The sequence below is a fragment of the Pinus tabuliformis genome, chromosome 7 (genome assembly GCF_031772625.1).
Source record: "Pinus tabuliformis cultivar Carrire ecotype Pingquan chromosome 7, CPIR1, whole genome shotgun sequence".
NCBI classification, from domain to species: Eukaryota; Viridiplantae; Streptophyta; class Pinopsida; order Pinales; family Pinaceae; genus Pinus; species Pinus tabuliformis.
This window is the reverse complement of record NC_142293.1, coordinates 590,002,130-590,022,583: the sequence shown is the minus strand read 5'-3', so window position 1 is coordinate 590,022,583 and position 20,454 is coordinate 590,002,130.

The window sequence follows — 20,454 nt, the reverse complement described above, 5'->3', positions numbered from 1 at the left end:
CTTGTTACGTGGTCAATTTTCACGGAGGAAATGATAGCACATTATGAGGATACAAAGAGCAACACCTTCTTTAGAGCAACACCACAACAATTGGAAAGACTAAAAGGGCTTTGTGACATAGTGGAAAGAAAAATTATGGAAACCGGGAAGCATACCCCTCACAACTATAAAGATGGAAGTGTTGTTTCTCCGAGCCTTCCACAACCTACAAGGGTTACACCACAACAATTGGAAGAAAAAAGAGAAAAGGGCTTTGTTACAATTGTGATAGCAAATGCACTAAAGGTCATAAGTGTGCTGAGAAGAAATTATTTTACATAGAATATGAAGAGGAGGAAGAAAAGGATCAAGAAACATCAAAAGAAGAGGATATACGCTAGGACCCCACCCCAAAGAAAGAAGAAATGAATCAGACCATATCTTGTAAAGCATTGGCAAGAATTACCACTCCTCAAACTCTCAAGATAGAAGGACATATCAAGAAGAAAAAGGTGCAAGAAGTGAAAGATTACATCGAGAAAGAAGAAATGAATCCAACCATATTTTGTAATTCATTGGTCGAAATTACCACTCCTCAAACTACCAAGATAGAAGGACATATCAAGAAGAAAAATGTTCAAGAAGTGAAAGATCACATCGAGCATCAAGAAATGAATCTGACCATATCTTGTAAAGGATTGAAAGAAATTACCACTCCTCAAACTCTAGAGATAGAAGGACATATCAAGAAGAAAAAGGTTCAAGCAGAGAAAGATCACGTCGAGCATCAACAACAAGTTCTCCAACTTTTAAAGGATAGCACCACTTCAGTTCAAAATCAAACGAAACAACAGGTAGATCAACATCGTAATGAAAAATGTTTTGATGTATGTGATTTGGTATTTTTACTGCTACATCTCAAGCAAGATATTTATGAGAAGGAAATGTTGGCAATACTACGTGCACTTAAAAAATGGCGACCTTACAGAACGGGAAGACTCTTCAAGGATGAGGATATGGAAGCATTGTTTTGTGCTATTTCTATTATCCAACCGGATTGGATAAACGAAGCAAGGGATGAAGGGAAGAAGGACGAAGAAGTATGGCCACTTATTCAAAAGTTGCAAAAGATCCCAATTCAAACAATATTGCCAGAAATTGACGAGGAAGGAAAAATCATATTGGAACTTGGAGCAGTCACAGAAACAAGAACCTGACAACTACGAAATCGATCGATTTCAGAGTATCTCATCAAGTGGAAGAACTTACTCGCTGAAGATTCCACATGGGAGGACAAGAATTTTATACAGAAGCATCAAGAACTACTCAAGCGTTGAGGACAATGTTTTTTGAAGGAGAGGGGCATGTTAGGCCCCTATACTACTAGTGTAACCCCTTATTGTTATTAGTACAACCCACTTATTATATTGATGTACCCATGTAGTGCCCATATTGTTACTATTGTGCCACATAGAAGCCCACTATTGTTATTATTGTGCCCTTACATTATTATTGTTATGTCAGCTCTGATTATGTTATGACCCCTTAGACTCCTATATATAGAAAGGAGGTCTTTTCATTTGTATCATCCAATAATTGTTCATTTATGTAATGTAAAGGAGGTTGCCCCCTTGAAGAGGCTAAATTCTAAGGCGTTGATCTATCTTTTCTATCTTTTCTTGAGCTGGTTTCATAACAGGTACTTCCCATGAGTCCCAGACTGCATGGGTAGGATGCCTCGACAGGAGAACTTAATCAATCCTGTCCTCACAGGAGAACACATCAATCCTGCTACAATTGCCATGGAGAACACATCAATCCAGGCTGCCATGGAGAACACATCAATCCAGGCCTCACAGGAGAACACATCAATCCTGCTACAATCGCCATGGAGAACACATCAATCCAGGCCTCACAGGAGAACACATCAATCCTGCTACAATCGCCATGGAGAACACATCAATCCAGGCTGCCACGGAGAACACATCAATCCAGGCCTCACAGGAGAACACATCAATCCTGCTACAATCACCATGGAAAACACATCAATCCAGGCCTCACAGGAGAACTAATCATCGTGCTACACAAGAGAGCGAATCATCTTGTCCCACAAGAGAGCGAATCATCTTGTCCCACAAGAGAGCGAATCATCTTGTTTCAGTGCACACCACCAGGGGAGAGTGAGTCACCCTGTGGTCATATGTTGCTCCAGTAATAACCGCAAGCCCTCAGAGCTCCCAGAGCTCAATGTATGCAACATGCAGGACCCTTGTACAAGGGTTTCTTACCGACTCCAAGTCGTTGGGGAAAATCACAAATTTGATCTTTCCTCGGGGCTCTGTCCTGTACATCATCTCAGTGCGATGGAGCCTCCTTGATCATCGACTTACTATATCCCAGATAAGGCAGTATTTGATGTCTATCTGCTGGAGCATTGTCAAATACGGGATTCCTCAATAATCGAATCCCATCTCTAGTTGTCACAGAGAATCACAATGGTATTCATCAAGTGTACAAACAGCTCACTGAAGAGCTTCAGCAACCAGACTGCCTCACAGAAGGCCATACTATCAGCAATGTATTCTGCCTTGGTGGTGCTCAGAGTCACCGACTTCTGCTTCCTCTGCTCTTCCAGGATATCAAGGCAGACAGCACTGAGAAGTGCTCTAGTGATCCTCCATACTGCCTGCCCACTCATCATTCGAATAATCATGTGGTTTCATATTTCCGGCAGTGTATCTCAATTCATGAGAGATTGTGCCCTGAAGATATCTTAGAAGATTCTTGGCACCAATCTAGTGAGGCTCAACCAAATATGAGCTCACCATGCTAACTGCAACACAGATGTCCGGACGGAGGTTCTCCAAGAACATCAATGCAAATGAGTTTATGAAACTCAGAGGCATTTCCCAAATCTGGTCCGACATCATTACCATATAACTTCTGAAAGTTAGGATCCTCGAGGCAGTCACAAGCTTGCAGCTTATCTTCTCGCATTCAGAGTTCAACTCCCTCTGTCTCCTATAAATGAGAGGGTCTGCACCTGTCAGACATAGGTGCCGGTACGAGAGGTTCATCATCCACAACCTTCGAGTAATGGTTTGGATCGATTTCACTCCTAGTGAATCTCAGCTGCATTGGACAGCTATCAATCCTCTCATACTATGCCCGAGGTGTTTTTCTTCAAGCCATAGAGGGCTTTCTTCCACTTGTACACATGAGATTCCTTGATCATGATTCTCAAACTCCTCGGGTTGTTCCAAACTGTGAACCTGTTGCATGAGGGGAATGGTCCCCTTATAATATTTTCCTTCGGTACATTTCAGACATGTACCTTCATGCTTGTTTTTGAATTCAGGCATCCTAGTCACCATCTGACTCACAGACCTCTGGAGTTGAGTCAATGGACATGGTCCCCAGTGGACTTCCTGCAACTTGATACAACCATGAAAAACATCTTTAAAAGATCTATTTTCAAACACGTACCTTTCTGTCGATAAGTGCCACCCTGTAACCTTTGACTTCCATTTCCGAGATGGACACCAGGTTCGATCAGGTACATAAAAGAGATTTTGGGGTTCCTTGCTTTCGTGGAAGAGTCGACCATTGTCTTTGATGACCCGCATCTCTGTCATTCGGGCACTCCTTCGCATAAGGGCCGAACTCATAACCAAGACATCTACCTTTCCTTCCTACCCTTAGATATGAACTTCCCAATGAAGCGATGCCATCAGAAGTTTTGCTGCGCCATTCTAATAACATTCTCTGCTTCAACTTCACCCTAGGTGAATTATGAGGAACCCATTGATCCTTTTTTCTTGTCCCAACTATATTTGGTGATTGCTCTTTCACTCTTGCTTGGGCATTGTCTTCACCTCAGCTCTGATACCATGTTAACTTTTGGTATGTTCTATGCTAGAGCAATTTATTTAAATTTTCACAGTTAGCAATCACATCAGCATTAAGATAAACTACAGATAGAACATAAATATAAATCGCAGAAGACAAGCCAAGAAAAGAGGACACAAGATATGGCGCGAGCCAGGGACAAACCCCACAATGTGTGGGGAAACCCTTTGATCAAATCTTCTTTTATCTTCAAAGTTCAGCAGAGAAAGAGAGAGAGAGTACATTTACAACAGAAGTCAACACTTTGACTTGTCTAGATCTGAGCATAGATCATCTCCTATAATGATGACATCAGTTGAAGACATTCTGCTTCAACTGATCCTCCAAGGTGACTCCTTCACCTATCATCGAGCTGCATCTGCACCACTGCATACTACACCATGCTGCACTAATCATGATTATCATCATGTTCCCATGTCCATGATCTTATTAATTATCTTGCGGCCTTTTATGTTGCATCCTCTATCATCATGCAGCCCTATGACTAAGCTGCTCTCATCTACTCTTAGCATCATCTTGCTGCCCATGCCCATCATGATTGGAGACATATCGTTCTTATCATTCTCATTATGTTGATACTGTAACCATCATTGCTCATGATCCTTATGCTGCTCATGCTCTCATACATCACTGTGCTGCCCATGCTACCCATGCATCATTATATTGTCGCTGCATCCTTATGATAATACATCCTTCTTCCTGCATAGACATTTATTGCCATAACCTGCATATATATACCTTATCACTATCCATATACATACATAGCGTATAACTTGTATCACCCCAGTGTATATATTGTGTGTGACCACGCTACCAGATCTAGGGCCTGCATATATATATGTATATATACTGTTGTCCTGTGTATATATATATGTTTGCACTGCGACTGATCTGCGTATTATCAGCGTATATATGTCTTCATTCACTATGGGTAAGGTGTCCATATTTACCTGCATATATCTGTTGTGTAGATTGCCTGAGTGACTGCGTGTATACCTGAGTGTGAAAGCTGTGCGTGTATATATATTGACTGCGTTGAATTCGGATGTCATCACGTTCATTGTCTTGTCTTCATGCTGTGCGTAAGTACTCCATTACAGCATATAAGTTCCTACCCTTACTGCGGCTCTTCATCACTTCAGCTTGATGACTTTGGCACTCTTAACTGCGTATGTGTTTTCTTGACCAGTGTACATATATATAACCATGAACAACTTCATGACCAATGTGTAACTTCCACAGTGTATCCACTATGAACAGCGTATTAATCTTATTGATCTACGTTGAATTATCTTAGGGCATCATAGCAAATACTCTTAGCGTTTTCTCCTTCTCGAAAAACCTAGACGTGGAGAGGAGATCACCTAAAGAGTGTGTCTAAATGACATCAAATCCTCTTATATTTATACTAAAATGAGGGTGATGAATAGACACGACTGTTGGGCTTCTAGAGCCTACATAAGAGCTGGTCGGCTTGATAATAATTACATAAACAAAATAAATTCATATCTCCATAAATACTTATCGGAATCGGATGATCTTTAGATCAATCCTACACCTCTTGACGAGAGGGATCCAATAAAAATATCAGCTGCCATAAATAAGCCGACCCACATGGAGTTTGGCCCTAGTTTCCAATTTAACAGATCTCGACCCATCAATAGAACTTATCTATCTTGTAATTCTCAGGTTCCTCCTTGATTTAGATTCAGCCACACAAACCAATCACTTCCACATCTTCAGATATTCAATACATCAGATGATTCTAGCCTAATGATCTCCTTCCTCTTTTATAGTCTTAGGCCTTTCACAATACCATGGTCCAAAACCATAACAAACTAATACCATGGACCCAATACTTGGGATCAACACATCTGACGAGATACTATGGTCCAAAACCATAGGTTCAAATACAAAGGACTAACTACCACGGACCAAACATAATTTCTCCCACATGTATGTGCTTTTCCTTGCGTGAAAGTGCATGTATACACATACGCGACTTTTGAACGTCTAACCTGTGTGTATACGCGGCTTGATCACGATGAACATGTGTATATATATTTTTCCTTCATTCTGAGAGCCTGAACTAAGATTTGTTACTAGAGTGAGTTGCCATCAAGGACAACACCTGTGCCATAGCGCCAAACCTGTGCCATAATGCCAACATATATGCAGGTTCACTATATACCAAGTCGCGTACATACGCAGGTTCACTATATACCAAGTCGTGTACACACGCAAGTTCACTATATACCAAGTCGCGTATATACGCAGGTTCGCTATATACCAAGTAGTGTATACACGCAATTTCACTATATACAAAGGCGCGTATATCGTACACATGCACATTCACGCAAGGAAAGGCGTGTACGTGTCGGAAAACTAAGTTTTGGGTCCGTGGTATTTGGACCTATGGTTTTGGACCTTCGTATTGCATCCGAAGTGTTGAACCCAGGTATTGGGTCCCTAGTATTGGTTCTAAATGGTTTTGGACCATGGTATTGAGTAAGGCCTAAGACTATAAAAGGAGAAGAATATCATTAGGCAAAGGCATTCAGAAAATCTTGAATATCTGATGAGGTATGAGATCTAGTATGCAAGTTATGGGTTCATAATGCTTTGCTAAGGAGGAATGTCAGCGGCTGATGGAGAACAAGATCTAAGGATAGATTGGGATCTAATGGCTTGGAATGAATCATCTCTATACGGTTTGATCACGCTTATTCTAGATCTATATATTGATGCATGTAATGTTCTGTAAATATTATGATCTGGGTATAACTCAAGTTTTGGAATAGTTGCAAATCATGAATGAATATTTACAGATGTATACGCTAGTTGACTATGATAAAAGTGCATACATATGCAAGCTAGATATATCTAAGTAGCATATACCATATGAACTATGATGTTTGAAGTTACAGGTGGTTCTAGTTGTTGATGAGTTCTGATGACTATTTACTGGTGTCAGTATTTTGCATATTCAGTTTGGTTGATTTTGTTTAGCTTCAGTGTTGATGGATGAGATCTATAATGGATCAGGATCATAATGACTTATCTTTATGTGATATGATGGACTAGATCTGGTTGCTAACATACTATTATCCTTGTATCTGTAATGATCTAGGTTTGTCTGGAGTCAAAAAGTGCAGCGAAGTTATAAGTAAGTAATTAATGACATATACGCTGGTTCGCTTTGGTGAAGTTGCATATACATGTTGGTTCGAATCTTCCAAGTAGCATATGCACTCTGATACATGATTTTTGATGATAGAATTAGATCTGAACATTGTTGCAGAGTTCTATGTTCTGCTCTGTGTTTTGGTGATTGCAGTTTGTTGACTGGGTTTCAGTGATTCAGTATTGGGTGATTCAGAGATTGATGATGCTAGTGTTGATTGATTGTGTGCTTCAATGATATTGATGGGTCCAGTATGAAAATTGGATGAAACGTGACCTTCAGATTATGATGATGTGTTCCATGAGTATCCAGTCTAAAAATTTATGAAACGTGGTACCTAGAGGAAGAAAGAGAAGGTTGTAGCTTTCTGTAGGTCGGCACCTACGTACTAGTACATCAGCTAGTACAAGAGCTAAGGGGGTGGTAGCTCCCTTCCAATAGCAGATGGAAAACATGTGAAGGTTGGAGCATTCAGTAGGTCAGCACCTATGTACTAGTAAAAGGATTAGCTAGTACAAGAGCTAAGGGGGTTGCAGCTCCCTTCCAGGAGAAGCTGGAGAACGAGAGAAGGTTGTAGCCTTCTACAGGTAGAAGCCTGTGTACTGGTATAAGAATGCACCAGTACAGAAATATTGTAAAAAGAAGTTTCTTATTAAAAGAAGATAGAGACGACTTGCAGTAGGTGGTTTTCACCCACATTGGGTTTCCACCTTACATCATGGTGTTCATCTGTGCTTCTTGTGTGTGATGATCTATTCTATTTTACTGCACCTGTTTACTGTTCATATGGTTAATAAAGTTCTGATGCACTAACTAAATATCAACATTTAATGGATTAACTGAATCATAAGTTTACTGGATATACGCTAGTTGCATTAGACACAGTTGGGTGTACATGCAGGTTCCCTTAACTGAAGTAGTGTATATGAATCTGAGTATGGAAATGAAAAAATGTTTGATTTGATAATACTGATTCACCCCCCCTTCTCAGTATTATTTCCAACAATTGGTATCAGAGCAGGACCTTTGGCAGAAGCTTGATCACTTGAAGGAGATCCGTAGAACAATGGGAAAGAAGCTTAAGAAGAAAGTGCCTAAGAAAAGGAAGACATCCCAGAAGAACAATGACAGTGGGAGAATCGATTGGGGAATATGTGGAAGAAGCACTTCAGATTCAGAATCACTTCAGAATGAAGATGAACAAGCAAAATAACTATCAGGTATGAATTTGTTATCCTCTGGTGATACATTTCTCTATCCATTTGAAGAGGATGAAAGTGATAATGAAACAACTAAATTTCTCTTATGAGTGAGAAAGAAAGATATCAAATAGAGGCAGAATTTAAAAGGCTAACAAAAAAAATTAGAGATCAACAAGATCTATTGCACAAAAGGGATTGTATCTCCAAAGAAGAAGTTTCCAAACTAAAAGCTCAACTAGAGGAAGGAAACAAGGTAAGGAATTTATTCAAGGAAAAGGAAGATCAATGTCAAAAGTTGCAGGATGAAGTGACATCATTAAGAAGTGAAGTAAATGAAAGGAGCACAACAATCAAGAAACTCAGAGAAAGATCCAGTTACTATGAAAGTCTTGAAGCTACGATCCTCTCGCTAAAAGAAGATCTTGAAGAATCAAATAAGCAGAATAAATAACTACTCCAAGCTCTTGAAAAATAAGAAAATGAAGTTCTTGAATTAAGACACCAGTTGGAAGAAGGAAGAAAAGATGAAGAAAACATAAAGAAGCAGTATCGTGAAAAGGAAGAGCAACTTCAGGTTGAGGTAAATATTCTAAAAGATAACTTAGAGAAAAGGATAATATCTTACGATTTCAAGATAGTACTAAGAACTTGGATGATATTCTTAGTAGTCAAAGGTCTCCTGCTATCAAAACTGGTCTTGGTTTTCATGAATCTGTTGAAGGTGAATCTAGTTCACAAAATAAGACAAGGAACTCTAATGCACAATCTGAAATACTCAACAAGGAGATGAGAGGTCAATCCCATCAACAACCAAGGAAAGAAATTCTTCAAAGAAAATCTTTTACTCCTCCGATGAATAATGTTGAATGTTATGTATGTCATAATCTTGGACATGTTGCAGCCAGATGCAAAAGTAGAATGGTTCAAGACCATCACACAGAAAGATCATCACGTTCCAGGTACTTTAAGGGATATTGTTTTTCTTGCAATATGTTTGGTCACAAAGCTGTTGATTGCTACAGAAGGAATATGAAACATGTAAGATGTTATGCATGTAACAAGCTTGGACATATAGCAAAGGAATGTAGGAACAAATTACAGGAACCATACCAAAAGGAGAAAACATCATCACACTTGAAGATATGGAAGAAGAAGGAAGTATTGTCAGAAAGATGTGGCACATCACAATGTACAGACACAACAGACTCAGAGGAAGCTAAAAGTGTAAAACTTCAGTGTTCTCAATCTCATACACAAGTTTCATAAAGAGAAGTCACGTATATACGCAAGTTAGACAGTACACAGTCGCGTATATGTCAAAAGGAGTGGGGCAGGCTCAGGAAAAGGGTCTGATATGATTCAGTCCATTGTTTGCTCTGTTTGATAATGGTTACAATCTGTTGATGTTGTGTGGAAATGTCTTGATACTTGTAAGATGTTTAGAAGTGTTTTGATCCTAATGTTGGTGATTCCTTGATACTTCTTGCTGATATATGCTTGATCAGATCTGACAGTAAACAAGATGGCACAGGTTCAGGGGGAGCATATGTTTTTAATAATGCAATTTTTGCATTATGGTTAGTGGTCCTTGATGATGATGCTTATATGGATAAATGATACATCTTACTATGATATGGTTATGAGCTGTCCATGACAAAATCTCATATGATTCTTGGGGTTACATAGTTGGTGTTTAGATCAGATTTGTGGTTGATTCTTTGATGATGCATATATGATGCTTATAAGGATAAGGAGAAGTACAAAGTACTTGGTGATAAGTCACTCATATGTTGCTATCGTCATATGCATAAATATCATATAATACAGTTATGATGCAGGATTCCTATAGTTCTTGGCGCTCACATGGATGAGGATTGTTGTTGTTGATGATATCAAGAAGTTTTGACAAAAGATCTTGAGCTCAAGATACATAGTGCCATATACAGTATGCTGGATACATGGATGATTACTCAAAGTTGCATCGTTGGAGACATGATGATGATGAGTTCTTACCTATATGATGATAGGTTGATACTTACATATGTTGATTGATGCAGATGTTACCAAGTGATGATACATGGATGATATATAAGATCATGCAGATCTTGATGTTGATGAGATGGCTATGTTGTTTTTCACATATGATATAATGTGAATGATTTTGTATGTCATATGCAGAATTCATTCATGGAAGGCAATGATAATGTTCAAAAGGATGAGTTTGATATCTATATGCAGACATACCTTGTTATAGGTTGATGACTTATACACTAATGGTCATATACAGGTTACTGGTCTGGAGGCGGTTGATAGAATGGAGCAGATCATACAGTGTGTATGATAGTTGCTAATGACTATCATGGTCATGTTTAGATATTTGGTCTCTTTTATAAATGTCATATATATCATTCAATGTAAAGGTCATACCAAGACTCATGAAGTAATAGTTTGTCTCTATCTATTGTAGTCATTTGATGAATCCCTTTTGATCATATGATGTAATTTGTACCCCCACTATGCATGGGAAGGATGATGTAATATTTCAGTCATGTATAAACTATTGGTATCTGGTGTATCCCCACTTGGTTGGGTAGATGAGTCAATATTGGTATATCCCCACTTGGTTGGGAGATGGATGTATGTATGAGTCTTTAGTGATAGGAAGGTCATTTATGATGTATAGAGTCATGTTCTTCTTGTAGAACATCTTTTTGCAGAACTTTCTTACAGTTAAAAGGAGCATGAACATCACACTTTAGCAGAGCAGAGATTTCAGCATGTACTCAGAGGGAGCATGGACAGATTGGTACACCTTGGCATATACAAAGGGGGAGCTCAATCAGAGATTTCAGCAGGAACTCAGGGGGAGTATGGACAACGGAATGTATATCAAGGAAGAGAATATCTTGGTCCGCCCTTTGCCCTTGATGTCAAAGGGGGAGAGTGACTTGATATGGTTGTTGCCATCAAGCCCAAAGGGGGAGATTGTTGGCATTATGATGCATGTGTTGTACTTGATGGCAACCCTCTTGTAGTAGAACAACTCACTTATATATAACTAGATGAATCTACAGAAGAGATATCATATGTGATAGAATACATGAGATGCAAGGCAGCTCAAAGGAATCAAGTTCAGATGTAATGTACAATGGAAACTCATTAAATTGACAGTTCTTAGTATGGCAAGTTAGCTTTGCAATCAAGTCCAAAGGGGGAGATTTTTGGCATTATGATACAAGTGTTGTCCTTGATGGCAACTCACACAGATGACAGATCATAGTGCAGCAGGTCAGTAGCAAAGAATTGATGATCAGACTATAAAGAATGAAGAAAGAAAAGTATATACGCAGGTTCACTATATACCAAGTCACGTACATACGTAGGTTCACTATATACCAAGTCGTGTACACACGCAGGTTCACTATATACCAAGTCGCGTGTATACGTAGGTTCGCTATATACCAAGTAGTGTATACACGTAGTTTCACTATATACAAAGACGCGTATATCGTACGCATGCACATTCACGCAAGGAAAGGCGCGTACATGTCAGAAAACTAAATTTTGGGTCCGTGGTATTTGGACCTATGGTTTTGGACCTTGGTATTGTGTCCTAAGTATTGAACCCAGGTATTGGGTCCCTAGTATTGGTTCTAAATGGTTTTGGACCATGGTATTGAGTAAGGCCTAAGACTATAAAAGGAGAAGAAGATCATTAAGCAAAGGCATTTAGAAAATCTTGAATATCTGATAAAGTATGAGATCTAGTACGTAGGTTATGGTTTCATAATTCTTTGCTAAGGAGGAATCTCAACAGCTAATGGAGAACAAGATCTAAGGATAGATTGGGATCTAATGGCTTGGAATGAATCATCTCTATACGGTTTGATCACGCTTATTCTAGATCTGTATACTGTGTAGAAATTTTGAATAATATGACACTTATTCACAGAGATAATCCCGATTATACACTATTTCGGAATACATGCATAATACATAACCTCCTCTACGTTGATCATCAATTTAGCAGCATTAAAAACAATGAAACATCAATCGCATGCACACATTAACACAGTATGTAACCTGGGGAAAGCATACAGTTGAAAACCCCACACTATCTGTATATTATAATGATTGAGAACATGTAACAATACATAGTACAATACTCCTCACAAGTACTCAGTACTATCTCCACCTATTACACACAAACTAGCTCAAATTTGATGCCTCAAATCTCCTCCACTGTTTGCCTACCTCCACTGTGCAATCTTGCAAGAGAATAATGATGAATGGCTGAACCAAACTCATATTTCCTTGGCTGAACCACGCAATCCTCATTGGCATTACTCAATCCCATTGATTGTGCAAGATCTCATGCACAACTATAGTCACAACTGATAGCAATCTCAACCTCTAACACCTGTCTCCACTAAACTGTCCATGCACTGAGTTAACTGATGTATTCTTTAGTTGCTTTATGAGTTAATAATTAGTGAATTAATTAACAATTAATTCACATCACTCATCACTAGTGTATTCTGCAGTTAGACTAAATACAACTAGTTCAACCAAGTCAAACTGAACACAACTCCATCAACCCCACAATCAACTCCACCAAAACTCAACCACTTGAGTTCTAACTGAAGTCCACCATGCAATAGCTCAACTAACCCACAAGAAAAGCATATTTCCTTCTAACAACTGCATGTGCCACATCTGTAGCTCAAACTGAAGTGCTCCAAGAGGATAAGATAATGTTTATAGTCCAAATATTATTATGAGCTAATAATATTCGATTGTTCTATTTTTAGCCTGGCAGTCTAAAAATAGAAACCACCCATATGTCTAAAAATATAATTCCATCTATTTTTACCAACATGACCAATCATCCACAAATAGTATCCTGCAACTCATAGACCATGATCCATATGTCTAAAAATAGACTTTGCGCCAAAAATAGCCTGCGGGCCCACTTAGTGAAGGCGACTTCTTTCCACTAAGCTCCATCATCTTGTTGCATTCTCAACACTCCCTCTCAACAAGATATGGATTATCAGCAACCCCTATCCTGCCTCGGTGGTATTCGAATTTGCTCCTGGTGAGCGCCTTCATCAAGATATCAGCATCCTGATCCTCCGTTGGAATGTATGAAAATAACATGATTCTCCGCTGCACGCAATCTCTGATATGATGGTACCTGATGTCAATGTGCTTAGATCTATCATGAAATACTGGATTAGCCGAGAGTTTAATGCAACTCTGGTTATCACAGTAAATCACGCTCCAAGTATGAACCGAACAACCCGACCAGGATCTTCCTCATCCATATAGCCTCGCATGTAGCCAAACTTGTTGCCATATACTCGGCCTCTGCTGAACTGAGTGCCATGGATCTCTGCTTCCTGCTGTACCAAGAAACTGTTGTCGACCCGATATTGAAGACCCCTCCAGATGTGATCTTTTTGTCTGTTGGGCTCCCTGCCCAATCTGCATCCGTGAAGCCACATAGCTTCACCTCATCCTCCTGTCTGTACCACAATCCATATCCCGATGTGCCTCTGAGATAACGCAATACATGCTTGCCTGCCTTCCAGAAGAGCTTGGTTGGCTTAACCATAGCTTGTGAAAGCTAGTTAACAACATAGCATATATCGGGTCGTGTATTGACTAGATACATAAGCGACCCCACCAACTGTCAATAAACAGTGGCATCCACTACTTCTGTTGAAGTAGCATCCTCCTTCCTCCAACCTCCAGGAAGAGGAGGATCAACAGGCTTGCAACCATGCATGTTGAACTTCTCCAGTATCTCCCGAGCATACTTACCCTGAGAAACAAATAGTCCATCACTGCGCTGCCAAATTTCCAATCCCAGGAAATAATGAAGGAGGCCCAAGTCCTTCATCTCAAACTCCTTAGCAAGATCATCCTTGCATGAAAGTATCAACAACTCATCACCTGTTAGAATCAAATCATCTACATAAAGTACAATGATAAGCAACTTACCCTCCACCACAATCTGGTATAGGTTAGGATCCGCCTCACTCTTGGAGAATCCAAGTCCGGTGAAATAATTGTCTATTCGTGTGTACCAAGCACGTGGTGCTTGTTTCAACCCATACAGCGCTCTCTTGAGCCTGTACACATGCGACTCGCTGCTGAAGATCTCGAAACCTTCAGGTTGTTCTATGTACACCTCCTCCTCAATGACTCCGTTGAGGAACACAGTCTTCACATCCATTTGATGAATGTGCCACCCCATCTGCGCTGAGAGAGCAAGAATCATCTGTATGGAAGAATACCTTGCGACAGGTGTAAAGGTCTCCTCATAATCGATCCCCTCTATCTGTGAAAAGCCTCGGGCAAAAAATCTTGCCTTGTACTTCTCCACACTCCCGTCAACTGCCTACTTAACTTTGTAGATCCATCTCGAACCCACCACTGATTTCCCTTCTGGTCTTGGGACAATCTCCCATGCACTGTTTCTGACAATCGAATCATACTCTTCCACCATGGCATCTACCCATGCGGGATCCTCCACAACTTCCTCGAAAGAGGATGGCTCAGTCACAACACATTTGCTCACAAGAGCCATGTATCTAGTGTACCGATCAGGTGACTGTCTTTGTCTACATTGAGTTGTAGGTGGTCCTACAACCGTCTCTACATCTTGAGCCAGTCGCTCAGCTTCTATCAAGCGCTTTCGCCCTCTGATGGTTGGCGTTGCATGAGTGGTCTCTTCCACTCCATGAACTTCATCCTGTGGCTGATCCACGTCCTGAAGCTCATCCTTAGGAACTAATACCTCCTCATCTGCATGCAAGTGTGGCTCCCTCTCAAGCGAACACTTCATGGCTTTCTCCTCCTGAAATTTTATATCCTGTCACACAACAGTCTTGCCACTGTCTGGAAAATACACACGATAGTTGTGGGGCGTATCAGTGTACCCCACAAATATCCCAACCTCTGCAGTCAGCTCCAGCTTCTTCCTGGCATCCTTCGTCACATGCATGTAAACGTTAGAACCAAAAATCCTCAAATGAGAAATATCAGGTCTCTTACCAAAATAAGCCTCCTCGGGTGTACTCATGCCAAGTATCCTGTGAGGACAACGGTTCTGCACATATACTGCAGTATTGCATGCTTCCACCCACAAGTGAAGGGGTAGGCCCTGATCATGCAACATCGCCCGTGCAGCACCCATGATCATTCTATTCTTCCGCTCAGCAACCCCGTTCTGCTGTGGGTTATGGGGAGCTATGAGCTCTCTTCGAATCCCTTATGCGCTGCAGAAATCCTTGAACTCGCCAGAGATGTATTCACCACCATTGTCACTCCTAAGAGCCTTAACCTTCTTCCCCGACTCCTTCTTGACCAGTGCGTTGAACTCACAGAACTTTGAGTATATCTCGCTCTTCTTCTGCATGAAGAAGATCCAGCACTTTCGAGAGAAATCATCAACAAAGATCACATAATACCTATGCTTTGCTGTCGAAGCTACTGAGAAAGGTCCACACACATCTGTGTGAATTCTCTCAAGGATCGTCGTGGTGCAACTATCCTTCTCGTGAAAGGTGGCTTTCACAAACTTTCCCAAAGTACACCCCTTGCACTGATCTGACTACGCAAGAGTGCCTTTAGGAAGCCCTGTAGTGATCTGTTGTAGTATCTTCAAGGCTCCATGGTGAAGGTGACCCAATCTCCTGTGCCACAGCTTGCCATCATCCTGGCTCACCAATCCTTCTGCCTTGCATGCCATTGTTGCACAGCCATCTACATGAACTGATAAAGGTTCCTGACTCGAACCCCTATCTTCCGGGTTTCTCCAGTTGTCTCACTGCGCAGGAAAGCCTTTCCCTCGCTGAAAACAACATCACATCCCTTGTCTTCTAACATCGCCACAGAGATAAGATTCTTCTTCAATCCTAGAACATGCATCACTTCCTTCAATACGAAGGGTTTACCAGACTCCCTCTCAAAGGAAATGGTACCGGTACCGGTCGCACTGTATCTACCATCATCGCCCATCTCGATGTGCACTCCAAGATCTTTCTCCTCCAGATCAGAAAACAAATCTCGATCTCCTGTCATGTGAAAAGACGCACCACTGTCCAAGAACCATACCGATCCCATCACACTTGATACCAAGCATGCAATCAACAAAAAATCAAGCTCAAACTGCGAGGCTAAGGCCTCTCCTGCTGCAGATCTAGCAGCTTGCTTATTTTTCTTCTTTTGCGGACAATTAGTGGCATAGTGTCCGTGCTGGTGACAGTGAAAGCACTTCACCTTGGACATGTCCTGCTTCTTGCCTTTTGCACCGAAATGAGAAGCTTTCTTGTTCTTCCCCTTCTTTGCTTTGGCAGCCAAAGCGCAATTTTCTTCATCAGTTGCCTTTGATGAAGATCTGTCCCTGGTATTCCGCCTGATCTCCTCCTGCACAAGATCTGACCAAAGTCTCTCCCATCCTAGCAATTTCTCCCGACCATTGACAGAGTCCTGATAAGAATGCCAACTCTTCGGAAGACCAAGGAGAGCCAAGCTCACCATGTCCTCATCATCGACAGTCACCCCCACACTTCCCAGCTCATCCCTGCACTGAGTGAACTTCGTGAGATACTTGGGTATACTGTCTCCCTTCTCACACTTAATGTTTCTGAGTTTATCCTTGAGCGCCAGCTTCCTATGATCGCTCTTGCTTTGGAATAGATCTATCAACGCTTTCCACATCAAGTATGGAGAAGCCTTTCCATGCAAGCTGGACACAATGTGATCCTTCACGCTCTCCAACATAATCCTTCGACACATTGCTGTCTTCTTTTTCCAAGCCTCAACTTGTGCAGTATCAGTAGGCTTTGGGACCTCGGCCTCTATGAACTCCTTCAACCCATTATCATCTAACACCGCCTCCATCCTGTCTTTCCATGCAATATAATTCGAGTTGCCCTCAAGAGCATACTCCAATCGCAATCCGTTGAAAGACATTTCAACTTTGACACCAAGAAAACACTACTGCAAATTCGAATTCCACCAGCTCAAAACTCAACCGCCTCTGATCTAAAATTCGTGAGAACAAATTATTTATCGTACATAGATTGACTGTATGGGCTTTTACTAGATATCTCACCTTTCAAAGGAAGGATGAATCCAGAGGCTACCTGGCTCGATTACAGACTCTGCCTAAAGAAATAAAATGTAAACACTTTCTAAATAATAGATTTGATGATCAACTGCTCTGATACCATGTAGAAATTTTAAATAATATGACACTTATTCATAGAGATTATCCCGATTATACACTATTGCGGAATACATGCATAATACATAACCTCCTCTACGTTGATCATCAATTTAGCAACATTAAAAACAATGAAACATCAATCACATGCACACATTAACACAGTATGTAACCCGGGGAAAGCATACAACTGAAAACCCCACACTATCTATATATTATAATGATTGAGAACATGTAACAATACATAGTACAATACTCCTCACAAGTACTCAGTACTATCTCCACCTGTTATACACAAACTAGCTCAGATCTGATGCCTCAAATCTCCTCCACTGTTTTCCTACCTCCACTGCGCAATCCTACAAGAGAATAATGATGAATGGCTGAACCAAACTCGTATTTCCTTGGCTGCACCACGAAATCCTCATTGGCATTACTCAATCCCATTGATTGTGCAAGATCTCATGCACAACTATAGTCACAACTGATAGCAATCTCAACCTCTAACACCTGTCTCCACTGAACTGTCCATGCACTAAGTTAACTGATGTATTCTTTAGTTTCTTTATGAGTTAATAATTAGTGAATTAATTAAAAATTAATTCACATCACTCATCACTAGTGTATTCTGTAGTTAGACTAAATACAACTAGTTCAACCAAGTCAAACTAAACACAACTCCATCAACTCCACAATCAACTCCACCAAAACTCAACCACTTGAGTTCTAACTGAAGTCCACCATGCAATAGCTCAACTGACCCACAAGAAAAGCATATTTCCTTCTGACAGCTGCATGTGCCACATCTGTAGCTCAAACTGAAGTGCTCCAAGAGGATAAGATAATGTTTATAGTCCAAATATTATTATGAGCTAATAATATTTAACTGTTCTATTTTTAGCCTAGCAGTCTAAAAATAGAAACCGCCCATATGTCTAAAAATAGAAGTCCATCTATTTTTACCAACATGACCAATCATCCACAAATAGAATCCTGCAACTCATAGACCATGATCCATATGTCTAAAAATAGACTTTGTGCCAAAAATAGCCTGCGGGCCCACTTAGTGACGGTGACTTCTTTCCACTAGGCTCCATCATCTTGTTGCATTCTCAACATACTGACGCATGTAATGTTCTGTAAATATTATGATCTGGGTATAACTCAAGTTTTGGAATAGCTGCAAATCGTGAACGAATATTTACAGATGTATACGCTGGTTGACTATGATAAAAGCGCGTACATACGTAGGTTAGATACATCTAAGTAGCGTATACCATATGAACTATGATGTTTGAAGTTACAGGAGGTTTTGGTTGTTGATGAGTTCTGATGACTGTTTACTGGTGTCAGTATTCTGCATATTCAGTTTGGTTGATTTTGTTTAGCTTCAGTGTTGATGGATGAGATCTATAATGGATCAGGATCATAATGACTTATCTTTAAGTGATCTGATGGACTAGATCTGGTTGCTAACATATGTATTATCCTTGTATTTGTAATGATCTGGGTTTGTCTAGAGTCAGAAAGTGCAGCGAAGTTATAAGTAAGTAATTAATGACATATATGCTGGTTTGCTTTGGTGCAGTTGCGTATACATGCTAGTTCGGCTCTTCCAAGTAGTGTATGCACTCTGATACATGATTTTTGATGATACAACTAAATCTAAACATTGTTGCAGAGTTCTGTGTTCTACTCTGTGTTCTGGTGATTGTAGTTTGTTGACTGGGTTTCAGTGATTCAGTATTGGGTGATTTAGAGATTGATGATGCTAGTGTTGATTGATTGTGTGCTTCAATGATATTGATTTTCTAGTATGAAAATTGGATGAAACGTGGCCTTTAGATTATGATGATGTGTTCCATGAGTATCCAGTCTGAAAAATTATGAAACGCGGTACCTAGAGGAAGAAGAGAAGGTTGTAGCTTTCTATAGGTCAGCACCTACGTACTAGTACATCAGCTAGTACAAGAGCTAAGGGGGTGGTAGCTCCCTTCCAGTAGCAGCTGGAAAATGAGTGAAGGTTGGAGCATTCAGTAGGCCGGCACCTATGTACTAGTAAAAGGATCAGCTAGTACAAGAGCTAAGGGGGTTGCAGCTCCCTTCTAGGAGAAGCTGGAGAATGAGAGAAGGTTGTAGCCTTCTGCAGGTAGAAGCTTGTGTACTGGTATAAGACTACACCAGTACAGAAATATTGCAAAAAGAAGTTTCTTATTAAAAGAAGATAGAGACGACTTGCAACAGGCGGTTTTCACCCACATTGGGTTTCCACCTTACATCATGGTGTTAATGTGTGCTTCTTGTGTGTGATGATCTATTCTGTTTTACTGCACCTGTTTACTGTTCATATGGTTAATAAAGTTCTGATGCACTAACTAAAGATCAACATTTAATGGATTAACTGAATCATAAGTTTACTGGATATACGCTAGTTGCATTAGACACAGTTGCATGTACACACAGGTTCCCTTAACTAAAGTAGTGTATATGAATCTGAGTATGGAAATGAAAAAATGTTTAATTTGATAATACTGATTCACCCCCCCCCCATCAATATTATTTCCATAGCATCCACCTCTTTAGGACCATCATCATTCTGAAATTTAACATTTTGTTGTATAGGTACTAAAGCAACTTTACACTGATCCATTCTTAATTTCTTCAACAATTCCCTTACACACTTTCCTTGAGTAACATAATTCATTGAAGTTGAAGATTTATGTGGCACACTTGTAACATTCAACTTATAAAGGCCTCCAACTTGTACTCCTGATGTGACCGGATTCTGATGATCCAACAAATCCTTTATAACACAGTAAGTTTTAAAAAATTCTACCTTTAAATTCTAATCTGCAATCATGGAGACAGAGATCAAATTCTTTTTAATACTAGGTACATACATGACATTCTGGATGCACCTGATATTACCATTAGGAAATATC